This window comes from Eurosta solidaginis, chromosome X, assembly GCF_040869045.1.
Source record: "Eurosta solidaginis isolate ZX-2024a chromosome X, ASM4086904v1, whole genome shotgun sequence".
NCBI classification, from domain to species: Eukaryota; Metazoa; Arthropoda; class Insecta; order Diptera; family Tephritidae; genus Eurosta; species Eurosta solidaginis.
The window spans coordinates 72800514-72813656 of record NC_090324.1 but is presented as its reverse complement, the minus strand read 5'-3'; the positions used below and the strand labels follow the sequence as shown (position 1 = coordinate 72813656).

Here is a 13143-nt window from a genome sequence, read left to right as displayed (position 1 = left end):
CACCACAACACAACATATCTGTCACATCGTACTTTCGGTCTATATTGACATTAGGTCTTTTTGTTATGAACTATGGAGAATCAACAGGTGTGTTCAATATTTATGTAGTTTTCGATTCATAATTGAGTATTTCTTCATTTTTAATTGAATTCATATCAATATTTATAATACTTTGGAAATTCCTTCTGTAAGTATGTCGTATCGTTTAACAAAAACATAGTAGAAAATTGTGGCAATGATGTATAATGTTTTTCTCTTCAAATTTATTTTTTTAAATGTTCTTTCTTCGTTCATTTTACAGAATACATTTAGTGATTTCAACTGTTTCGAATCGTGTGCACGTGTTTTATTGTGTTTTTCATCAAATTTTTTGCACGGTTTTAATACGTGTGGGTGTATTTCGACCGCGCATTTTTTGCTTGCACATGTGCTTTTCTTAAATTAAATTTCTTGCGTTAAACATGGAGTTTTAGTGAATTTTTTTCCTTTCTCTTGAACAAAATGCCTCGAGCCAGACGTCAAAATATCGGTTGACGTACGCGTAGTGCTAACAGAATGTTACTTCAATGAAGAGCGCAAAGTATTTATGACCTGTCACAACAAAATGAAATACGACGTGAACGATATGCACGAAATATATCTGTAGAACAACCGCGGCAAAGAAATCCAGCACGACCAAGACAAATACGACGTCGTGTTCTAGAAAATATGTATCGTGCTGCTTTTAATTACGATCCATAAATTGATTACAGTATGCATTGATATATTGGATTAATGAGTGCGATATGTCCACATTGTGAAGCAGCTAAGTTTCTGGGTGAAACGGCTGGCATGTGTTGTGCTAATGGCAAAGTGAAATTGCCGGAATTTGAAACTCCACCTGATCCATTGCACTCATTGATTTTTGGAGGATCACTAATGTCGAAGCATTTTATGAATCATATACAAGAATACAATTCATCATTTCAAATGACTTCTTTTGGTGCTACAAAAATTATAAGAGATAATTTTATGCCGACATTTAAGGCGATTACTTCATGTGGAATATCTAATTGTTCTGTAGATCTAAGTAACAGTTTCTAAAATGTTTTTAAGGATTCTGATCCAACATCAAATTACATTGCATACATATTACAGATTCAAGGTCAAATTTATCATCGAGCAGGTGCATTGTGACCATTTCCTGACACTAACCATCAATTTTTGCAAATATATTTTATCGGAGATGAAAATCGATGGATGAAGGTTGCACAATTGGCTCACATACAAAATGAGCGATTATTTGCGATCTTCAAAGATTTTTTCATCAGAACAATGAATTGGTGAAATTGTTCCAAACCGCTCTCGATCGTATGCCATCTGATAATCGCAAAATCATAATCAGAGCGGATAAAACGCCTTTTGGTGAGCATGGCAGAAGGTTTAATGTACCGACGATTGATGAAGTGGCAATTGTAATTGTTGGCGATCAGTTTCAATCTCACGATATTGTACTTCATCGTAGAAATGAACAATTACAGCGTGTTTCGGAGCTTGATCGCAGTTACGACGCATTACAATATCCAATTCTACATTGGAAAGGTGATGATGGTTATCACATTAATATACCAATGATAGATCCAAGAACCGGTAAATAATATACTAATTATATTAATCAGATATTAAATAAAAATTAAAATTTAAAATCGAATGAACATATTTTTTACAGGTCGAGGTGTTCAAAAGAAAGTTAGTGATGATTCGTGCACAAGAACAAAATTACATTCTGAGATATGGTAAACTTTTTCACCAATACATTGTAGACATGTATGCAAAAATTTAAGCTGAACGTCTCAATTTCATCCGATTCAATAAAGCCAAATTGCGATCTGAAGAGTACATACATTTGCAGGATGCAATAGCGAATGATGCAAATGTGAATGATATCGGACGTTGTTCGAAACCATATGTTCGAAAATACGGCGGACCAGATCTTTTCATCACTTTTACGTGTAATCCGATATGGAACGATATAAAAAATAATTTGTTCGACGGTCAGTCACCAACAGATCGACACGATGTTACAGCACGTGTATTCCGGCAAAAATTGAAGGCACTGATAGATTTAATTGTGAAATTAAGCGTTTCTGGAAAGGTACAATGTTGGATGTACTCGATTGAATGGCAAAAAAGAGGTTTGCCACACGCACACATATTGATGTGACTGGTACGTAAAATTACACCGGACGAGACTGATAGCGTCATATCAGCCGAAATACCAGATCAAACCATCGATCCAGAATTATTTGAAGTGGTAACAAAAAACATGATTCACGGTCCATGCGGTGAAATAAATATGAATTCGCCATGTATGATCGATGGGAAATGTTCAAAGCGGTATCCGAGAGCATCAATTTCCGATTCCATAACAGGCTTAGACGGATATCCATTATATTGACGTCGATCATTTGAAAATAATGGTAAAACGGCGATAATAAGAGTGCGCAATCAAGACATCGAAGTTGACATTCGTTGGGTCGTACCATATTCACCGATACTGTCAAAAGTTTTTCAGGCTCACATAAATGTTGAGTACTGCAACTAAGTAAAGTCTATCAAATACATTTGTAAATATGTGAATAAAGGAAGTGATGTGGTTGTTTTTAGAGTAGATGGTGAAAATAGAAATGATGAAATCACTCAATATCAAATGGGGCGATATATAAGCAGTAATGAAGCAGTTTGGCATATCTTTTCATTTCCTTCGCACGAAAGACATCCTGTTATTGTCCATTTGGCAGTTCATCTGGAGAATGGTCAACGAGTTTATTTCACTACTGAGAATGTACAGCAGAGAGCAGCGCAACCACCAGCAACTATTTTAACTGCTTTTTTTCAATTGTGTGAAATCGACACATTTGCCAGAAATTTGATATATGTATATATATCGCAATATTACACCTGGAATGCATCATCGAAAAAATTTCAACGGCGTAAACAAGGAACACCAGTTGATGGTCATCCAGGTAATTTCCAAACAAATGCCTTGGGCAGGATGTATAGGGTACATCCCAATAATTCTGAATGTTTCTATTTGCGAATGTTGTTGGTAAACGTTCGAGGACCAAAATCATTTCAGGATTTAAGAACAGTTCAATCCAATTGAATTGTGGAATAAATATAAAAATTACATGACTGAAGATATTTTAATTCGGGTGCGTCGTAGAGCAATGGATCCTGATCCTGATCCATTGCTGATTACATTGGAAATGTACAATGAAGCTTTGATAATAATTGAAGGTGTGTATCTTGCGATTGCCAATAAAGCATTGGGGCAGTTAGCTTTGATTTCACCAAATCGTCCAATGCATGATTTATTTGATCGAGAGTTGCAGCGTGAACAACAATTCGATTGTGACGATTTACGTACATTTGTTCAATCCAACATCACCATATTGAACAATGAACAAAAGAATATATATGACAAAATCATGCAAGCTATTTCTGATAACACTGGTGGGTTACATTTTTTGGATGCACCTGGCGACACCGGAAAAACAGTTGTGATTTCATTAATTTTAGCAACTTGTGAGGACCAAATAAATCCTCATTAATTTGGCCCCCACAAAACGACCCTCCAACATATTTGACACGACATTAACACAACAAGTGGCCACAAAAGGCTCTAGCAACACGGCCAACCAACAAATCTCAGCAACACAACGAGCGCTCGCAACATTCAACAGCAACACGGTGACCATGACAACGCAACCATTTGAGCTAGCAACACCAAACACAACAGCCATAAAAGGAGCGACACAGCAGCACAGCAGTCAGTCAGCACGGAGCTGTGGTCGTGACCAGAGCTACTAGCGAAGTATATCCCTATTGCAATTGACCTTCTCTATGCAATAGGAATCCACCTCATAGGAGCGAGTCGTGGAATGGTGATTGCGGTTGACCTTCTCTACGCATCACCCCCCAAAGACCAAAGGCCCCGCCATAGTAACGCGTAACCGCGACAGGTGACACCCGCTCACCTCCGTCAGTAGAAGTACGCCGGCAGAGGCCGCAACAGAGCGGCAACGCACGTAAACCAGCAGTCAGTCAGCACGGAGCTGTGGCCGTGACCAGAGCTACTAGCGAAGTATATCCCTATTGCAGTTGACCTTCTCTATGCAATAGGAATCCACTTCATAGGATCGAGTCGTGGGATGGTGATTGCGGTTGACCTTCTCTACGCATCACCACCAGAGACCAAAGGCCCCGCCACTGTAACGCGCAACCGCGACAGGTGACACCCGCTCACCTCCGTCAGTAGAAGTACGCCGGCAGAGGCTGCAACATAGCGGCAACGCACGTTAACCAGCAGTCAGTCAGCACGGAGCTGTGGTCGTGACCAGAGCTACTAGCGAAGTATATCCCTATTGCAGTTGACCTTCTCTATGCAATAGGAATCCACTTCATAGGAGCGAGTCGTGGGATGGTGATTGCGGTTGACCTTCTCTACGCATCACCCCCAGAGACCAAAGGCCCGCCACAGTAACGCGCAACCGCGACAGGTGACACCCGCTCACCTCCGTCAGTAGAAGTACGCCGGCAGAGGCCGCAACAGAGCGGCAACGCACGTGAACCAGCAGTCAGTCAGCATGGAGCTGTGGTCGTGACCAGAGCTACTAGAGAAATATATCCATATTGCAGTTGACCTTCTCTATGCAATAGGAATCCACTTCATAGGAGCGAGTCGTGGAATGGTGATTTCGGTTGACCTTCTCTACGCATCACCCCCAGAGACCAAAGGCCCCGCCACAGTAACGCGCAACCGCGACAGGTGACACCCGCTCACCTCCGTCAGTAGAAGTACGCCGGCAGAGGCCGCAACAGAGCGGCAACGCACGTAAACCAGCGCAGAGCGCGGCAGCAAAGCGCAGCAGAGGTCCGCCGACGCACAACGTAACCAGGGTAAGCCAGCGCGAACCGCGGCAGCAGAGGTACGCCGACAGAGGTCACGTCAACGCGGCGACGCATAGCGCAGCCAGGCTAAGCCAGCGCCAAGCGCGGCGGCAGAGCGCAGCAGAGGTACACCGACAGAGTAATACAAGTAAGCGCCGACGTAGGCCGCGACAGAGTATCGCCTCAGCAATACAAGTAAACGCCGACGTAGGGCGCGACAGAGTATCGCCCAGCAAATACGAGTAGACGCCGACGCAAGGCGTGGCAGAGAATCACTCAGCAACCAGCGATACAAATAGACGCCGACGCAAGGCGCAGCAGAGTAATACAAGTGAACGCCGACGTAAGGCGCGTCAAGGCACCGACGCCACACACTAACGGGACCCGTCTAACGGAACACGGCGACAGAGCATCGCCTCAGCAATACAAGTAGACGCCGACGTAAGGCGCGACAGAGCACCGCAGCAGAGAGAGACGCCGTCATAAGGCGCGTCAAGGCACCGACGCCACATACTAACGGGATCCGCCTAACGGAACACGGCCACAGAGCATCGCCTCAGCAATACAAGTAGACGCCGACGTAAGGCGCGACAGAGCACCGCAGCAGAGAGAGACGCCGTCATAAGGCGCGTCAAGGCAGCGACGCCACATACTAACGGGACCCAGCTAACGGAATACGGCCGGACCGTTAAGGCCCGCCACCTCAATCAAGGACACCGCAAGATAATCCAAGTGAAATTGAAAATGAAGTATACAAACACGTTTTATTTTATATTATAGAATTTAGAACCAATAAAAAGAGTGAAGTTTTTTATATTAAATCGATTTGCAAGGTGCCCCTTTAATACAAATTTATTGTAAACGAACCCTGGGCACGGCGATTATACCCCAGCAAATATCAAAGAAGCAACGGGGCACGAAAAAGCTTCGTTACAAACTATTCGATCGCAACAGGAAATTGCTTTGGCACTCGCTTCTTCTGGAATTGCTGCAACTTTATTGGATGGAGGACGAACAGCTCATTCAACTTTAAAATTGCCATTGAATATACAGGTGGTTGAAACTCCAACCTGTAACATAACCAAAAATTTATCTATGGCAAACGTTTTGCAACAAGCAGCGGTCATTCTATGGGATGAGTGTACAATGGCAAACAAAAAATCATTGGAAGCATTAAATCGAACGATGCAAGATTTACGTGGAAACCGAAGGCTTTTTGGTGGTGCTTTAATTTTATTGTCAGGTGACTTTCGACAAACATTGCCCATTACTCCACGATCAACACCGGCAGATGAGATGAATGCAAGTTTGAAGTCTTCCCTTTTGTGCCGATACGTCAAAAAATTAACATTACATATAAACATGCGTGTTCAGTTGCACAATGTTAGAGATCGGAAATGGCAAAATTCCAATCGACAAAACAAATTGGTTTGATTACATTTCCAAACAATTTTTGTACAATTTAAAGAAGAATTAATTGAACGAGTATTTCCGAATATTTTTCATAATTACATGAATCACGATTGGTTGAGAGAACGTGCAATACTGGCACCAAAAAATGTACATGTCAATGATATCAATTATCACATTCTAAAAAAATTGACAGGTGTGGTAACAACATACAAGTCAGTGGATAGCGCAATGAATCAAGATGACGCAGTGAATTATCCAGTTGAATTTTTGAATTCATTGGAACCGTCTGGTATGCCACCGCATTGTTTAAATTTGAAGGTCGGCTCATCAGTTATTTTATTACGGAATTTAAATGCACCAAAATTGTGCAATGGAACAAGACTAGATGTAAAAAAGTTGATGACGAATTTAATTGAAGCAACAATACTGACCGGCAAAGCGAAAGATGAAATTGTGCTTATACCGCGAATCCCACTGATACCAACAGACATGTCATTTGAATTCAAGCGTTTGCAATTTCCAGTGCGCCTGTCATTTGCTATGTCAGTCAACAAGGAGCAAGGACAAACTCTTCGAGTATGTGGATTGAATTTGGAGGAACCGTGTTTTCGCACGGACAGCTATACGTTGCCTGTTCCAGAGTAGGCATTCCAAATTGTTTGTTTATTCATATCCTGTATTTAACCTATATTTATTTAAAACTTATTTGTACAAGTAAGACACTGTCTTTTAGGTAGTACATCAATCACATCAAAAAATTGAAGTTACATATAAATAAACTTAATAAAGAATGAGTACAAAATTTTGATTAAAAATAATAAAAAGCTTATACATATTTAATTAATAATAGTGTGATAGAAACAATTCCAGACCAATATTTGAAGAATGAAGGTTTGGGATATGTAAATTAGGGTAAGTTAAGAGTTTAGGAAATATAATACTGCTTGTTTGAAACATCCTGCCTTACGAATTGCTTTTGTCTTGGAAGGAAGTGAGTTCCATAGACGGATTGTACTGACAAAGAACATTCTAGAGGATGTGGAGTATTTAAAAGCCGGTATCAACAGATTCAATGTTCGAGTGGACTGACTCAAGGTTAGCTTATTAAATAGGTAAGGGGGATATTGAGAATGCAGAAGTTTGTGCAAGAAACATAGATTTCTCATTTTTAAGAAATTGCAGACGTCACTCCCGAGTATTTGCACGGCACACGAAGATATGTGATCGTACTTTCTTTTAGAAAAAACAAATCGGGCGGCATTATTTATGGCCAGCGGAAGTTTGTTAAGCGATACCGAATCAAAGTTACCATATATAAGTTCACTGTAAGAAACTTGAGGTACTATAAGAGTTTTTACCAGCTTCAGTTTAGTGTCTCGCGGTAGTAAGTAGGCAGTTCTGTAAAGATGGCGAAGGGTGTTATATATTTTACCCACCACAAAGCTGATATGGTTAGCACTAGTAAGACTAGAATTAATTCTGAAGCCTAGATTGGTAACCATATCCTGGAAACCTATTTTATCATCATTTAGCAAAATTTCAGGAAGGCTGCTTAAATCGTATGCTGCGTTCGATATTGCAATCGCCTTAGATTTTGACGCATTAAGATGTAGCTTATTTGCGCGAGCCCAGTTACTTATGCGCTTTAAATCATTATTCAGCCTAACAAATAAGTCTTCGGAGAGCCCGATCGGGCGCGACATGTAGAGTTGGGTAACGTCAGCGTAAAGATGTATAGATGCGTGGCGGCAACAGGCGACTATGTCGTTGATAAAAAGTTTAAACAATACTGGTCCCAGGATGGATCCTTGTGGAACACCCAACGTTATGGACTTTAACTCAGAGAGTCTATCACCGCACTGAACTCGCTGGAATCGGCCAGTGAGATAATTTTGCATTAACTTAATTGCAAAAGGGCTGAAATTATAGTAATTTTCGAGCTTGCGAAGTAGTATTTTAAAATCAACCATATCAAAAGCTCTTGAGAAGTCTAGATGTACTAATACCGTAAGACCGTTGTTGTCGTAAGCTGGACGTATATCTTCCAGAATCTTCAACATGGCCATAACAGCTCCTAGCACATCATTCTCAGTTACCACAGTGAAATCAAAAGTACCTGAGGTAGGCCGACTGTTAACCCCGGCTACAGCTATTTTACTATGATCGTTATCATCTTCATAAATAATAGCATTATTTTCACTATCATTTGATTGGCCGCGTAAAAAGAACGAGTTCATAACATTGGGGTCAATGCTGCACTCAATACGATCTTTTTTGGATACTCCTAAGGAACGAAGATTTTTCCAAATCATTCCAGAAGGTAAATTAGTATCAAACTTAGCATTCAGATAAGCTACCTTAGCATCGCGGATGCAAAGATTTCGCAAAACGCGGTAAGCTTCCCAATGGGTTGCATTTTGAGATCGCTTCCACTCCCTGTACGCTCTCCCACGCTTTTTTATTAAATTTAAAATTTCCGCTGTAAACCACGGCTTCTTACGGCTTTGAACTTTTATGGTTTTTAGGGGAACATGTGCATTAAAGAGGTAATTAACAATATTATAAAAATATTGCAATTTTTCATCTAACGTAGAAAAATACACACATCCTCTCCATTCCAGACGAGAGGGCTCTTCATTTAGAACTTCTAAGTTAACACCGTTGTATTTCCTATATGTTAATTCAAAGCCAGATTCTTTAGTATTAAATTCCAAGTGATACGCTAATATCTGCATTTCATGGTCAGAAATGCCTTCCATGGGAAGTTGGTCAAAATGATTTACGAAATTGACATTATTAACACATACCAAGTCTAGTAGACTAGGTTTACTGTTGGGAGCAAAACGGGTCGCGAATTGATTTATAATGTGTAAATCACACGATTCAAAGATATCTATGATGGACTTACTACGGGAGTTACTACTAAGAATATCTATATTGAAATCACCGCAAATAATAACGTGCTCATAACTTAGAGAAAGCTCAGTCAACTTCTGAAATAAGTAAGTTAGGTCATTGGACCTGTTAGGGTTGTAAACACAGGCAACGAAACACTTTGTCCGATTGTCGCTTATCTCAATAAAAATGCTTTTCACTTCACTTCCAAGTTCTGACTGATACACTATTCTAGGATTTAAAACACCTTTGCAATATATAGCAACTCCTCCACCGCGAACATTGCCTTTTCTGTCGTTTCTCCATAGTACATAATTACCCATTTTATAGGAGTGATCATCAACGCTGGACCTGAACCAGGTCTCAGTAATACAAATTAAATCAATAACGTTATCATCAAATATATATGAAAGATAATCTAACTTCGCAGCCGTGAGACTACGAGAATTTAAATGGCAGATAATTAAGGTTTTGCGTATTTTGAATATTTGGCCCAAAATACACCTCACATGCCCACCGTCAGCACAATCATTGGTCAAATCACCCATTAACATAACAAACGAGCAAAATGTGCTCAACAAATCAGTATGAAAAATTAGAGCGAAAAATTAAGGGGAGAGTGATAAACAAAGAAAAAGAAACAATATAAATTGACAATAGACTAAAAACTAGGGAGTGAAACATTGCATTAGCATACTGTATTAAATATAAATATTGCATCACACATATGTACATATTTTCATAATTTCTCTTCTACTGCAATTCAGTCAGTGCTCTCATGTCATTAATTTTAACTGCTTCGCCTTGTTGGTGAGTACGCACATACACATCTCCACGCATTGAGAAAACAGAAGTAAGCCGCTTCTGTTTTTTTAGTTGAAGCGCATGTTGTAAAATCTCACGGTTGCTCCTCATTAGACATTCATGCACAAAAATTTTGCCGCTTTTGTTGTTCCCAATATCCGTAAGAGTCATTGGCCTTTTGCTAGTTTTACAAAACAATGCAATTGCCCTTAGAAGTGAAGAGCGGTCAGAGGGAGAGTTTAACTTAAAAATTATCGGCGAACTACCATTTTTGCTCTTACGTATGCGAAAGGCAGAGCGTATTGACGGCACACTTAGCTTGACAGTGCGACATATGTTTGTGAATACTTCACCTAAATTTTCATCTGCAGTCTGTGGAACTCCACTTACCAAAACGTCCGAAAGCACAGCATTGTTTTGACATTCATTTATCTGCGTCTTGAGCGAATTTACCTCCAATCGAAGCTGCTTGCATTCAGTTTCCGCTAATTAAACCCGGGTTTCCATACTATTGTAGATTGTTTTCAGATTTGTGATCTCTGCCGTCAGCAGATGGAAAAACGAAAAATGTAGTGTATCCAAATGTTTTGGATTAAGAATTGAACAATGATATTTTATTATTTTTTAAATATTTCTATTGGTGTAGCGAAGAACAGCGGGGTCCTGCTAGTTCATTATATAAAATAATAACTATCCTCTATGGTTCATCCTTAAGTCAAGCCAATTTTGTTTTGTATACAAAATTAATATATCCACTATTTTGGATTACGTTATGGCTATGCACTGATTGTTTTGTACATACAAGTACATTTTGAGGATGTACCGGTATATCGTGAGCGCCTATCTAGGCATATGGGTACATATGTATGTACATACCCATCTACAAATTATCGTGTCTATAAGTGTTTCCGATGAATACCTGGGGAGTGTGTATTGCTTTATGACAAAACAATGTTCTGAAACAATATGTATGAGTAATACTACTTAGGTTGATGGTTGATATCTACACTTCCAACTGGAGCGATCCTCCAAGTTGTCATTCATCATCATGATTAGTTGTCTAACCAAAGGTTGTTATATCCCAGATAAATTTATTAACATATGTCCATGTACATACATTAGATTAAAACTTCTTTTTATATCCTTATGATTACGTCTAGGATATTTTCTATAAAATCTTAAGTTTTGCATAGTGAGCCATTAACAACGGAAATTACAGAAAAGTGAGCTTTCGTCCCAATCTAATGTACATGCTCAATGGTACAGTTAGAAAATGTAAGCTTTAGTAATTTCATGTTATTTTTTACTAATTATTACATATGTGTGTTTTTGTAAACATAAAAATTGCACAAGTTGATGTTTTAAGAGGAAGTAGTGATGTTACGAATTGTGTATCTAATTAATAATTATTTGCATCAATAAAAAATTGTTTTTGTTTTCAAAATGCTATAACTTTTTCAAAAATTGACCGTTTGGGATCATTTTTTTTTTTAAATATGTTTTTAAATGTACTTTTCGAAAAAATACAAAAAAAAATTTAAAGTTTTTTTTTCAATTAAATAAAAAAAAAAAATCTCGGCCCACTCCGGGATTAGTGCGGATGATTGCAGAATTGATTGAAGTTTTTTATGAGAAAAAAAAGGACGAAATTCGAAAAATCTCGAAAAACTGAAAAATTACAAAAAAAAACTTTAAAAATTTTTTTGAATTTTTTCCGAAAAGTACATTTAAAAACAAATTTAAAAAAAAAGATCCCAAACGGTCAATTTTTGAAAAAGTTATAGTATTTTGAAAACAAAAACGGTGTTTTTTTTTAAATTCATAACTTTTTTGAGTTGGATGAAAACATTTTAAAAACTTCTGAAAAATGTCTTTCGTAAGCTAGAAAAAGAAGAAAAACTTTCAGCCAATTCTAAAGGAGTCGGGTTCAAAATTGGTCGAAATGGGATGGAATACCCCATATACTTACCGGAGAATATGTTTAGATCAACGCTCATATACCATTCGCCCTATATATGTATATATTTGCCTCGATAAGCGGTTACGATTTAATATTGCATCCTAAAGTGTACTTGTATGTCCCTAGAACGGTAAACATCGCCTATCAGGCGCATAAATATTTTTTTTTCGATATTTCCGAATCGCTCATTCCTAGCAAAGCATGCGTTCGTGCCAACACAGTTAAGTGCTGAACGAACTTGTGTGAAGTAGTGTTTTGCTTTTGCTCAGTTGCGCTGCTGAAATATATGTATGTGCGTCGACTGCGAGGTACTCTTTAGCAATAAAGGTAATTTTCTTTTAGGCTTTTATTTGCGTATTTTTTGTTTGTTGCTAAAAGTTAGGGCTTGTATATAATTTTATAGTTTTTGAGATGGCTACTTCTGAAGCGCAACTAATAAAATGGCTGGAGGAGATATCGCTAGATGGAGGTGAGTTGGAGGACGACTTAGAAGTAGATTTCGATTTGGGTGACAGTTTGACTGACCCCAATTACGTAGCAGATTCAGACGATGACGTGCAAAATATAGTTGTATCTAATAGAAGTTATGTCAACGAGCAATCTAAACCTACTCATGTTCAGGAAGCTGTAGATATAGGCACGTTTCGAAATAGAGAGCAACTAGCTGGTGAGAGTCGGATAATTACACCATCGGCATCGGTTATAAGGGGTAAGAATAATTATAGTTGGTCCACTGAACCGTCTTCGTCAAAAAAGGTATCGATCAGAACTCCTTCGAGAAACATAGTTCATATTATGCTTTGGCCAAAAGAAGGAGCCAAAGGCATAGTAGATCCCTTGAAATGTTTTGAATTTTTTTTCAAGCAGCTAGAAATTATAAAATACAGAGTACTACTCTATCCCAGGTTACAAAAGAGGAGCTCCGTTCTCTTCTTGGTATATTTGTATTGAGCAGTGCGCTAAAAAATAATCACTTATCAAGTAATGAGCTGTTTGATCCTACGATTTGTGGATCACAAAATTTAGCTGCTATGAGTTGTAAACGATTTGAGTTTCTTATGAAGTGTCTGCATTTCGATGACCGTAACACTAGAGATGACAGGAAAAAAACCGATAAGTTTGCTCCTATTCGAAATATT

General features: G+C 38.8%; 1 protein-coding gene and 1 pseudogene across 7 annotated transcripts in view; one reads left to right on the top strand and one right to left on the bottom strand.

Annotated features, from left to right (window-relative positions):
• anne (anne boleyn) overlaps nucleotides 1-13143 on the bottom strand; it is a 1549371-nt gene that overhangs the window by 434708 nt on the left and 1101520 nt on the right. The window lies entirely within an intron of this gene.
• On the top strand, nucleotides 2306-3593 carry LOC137234459 (uncharacterized; annotated as a pseudogene).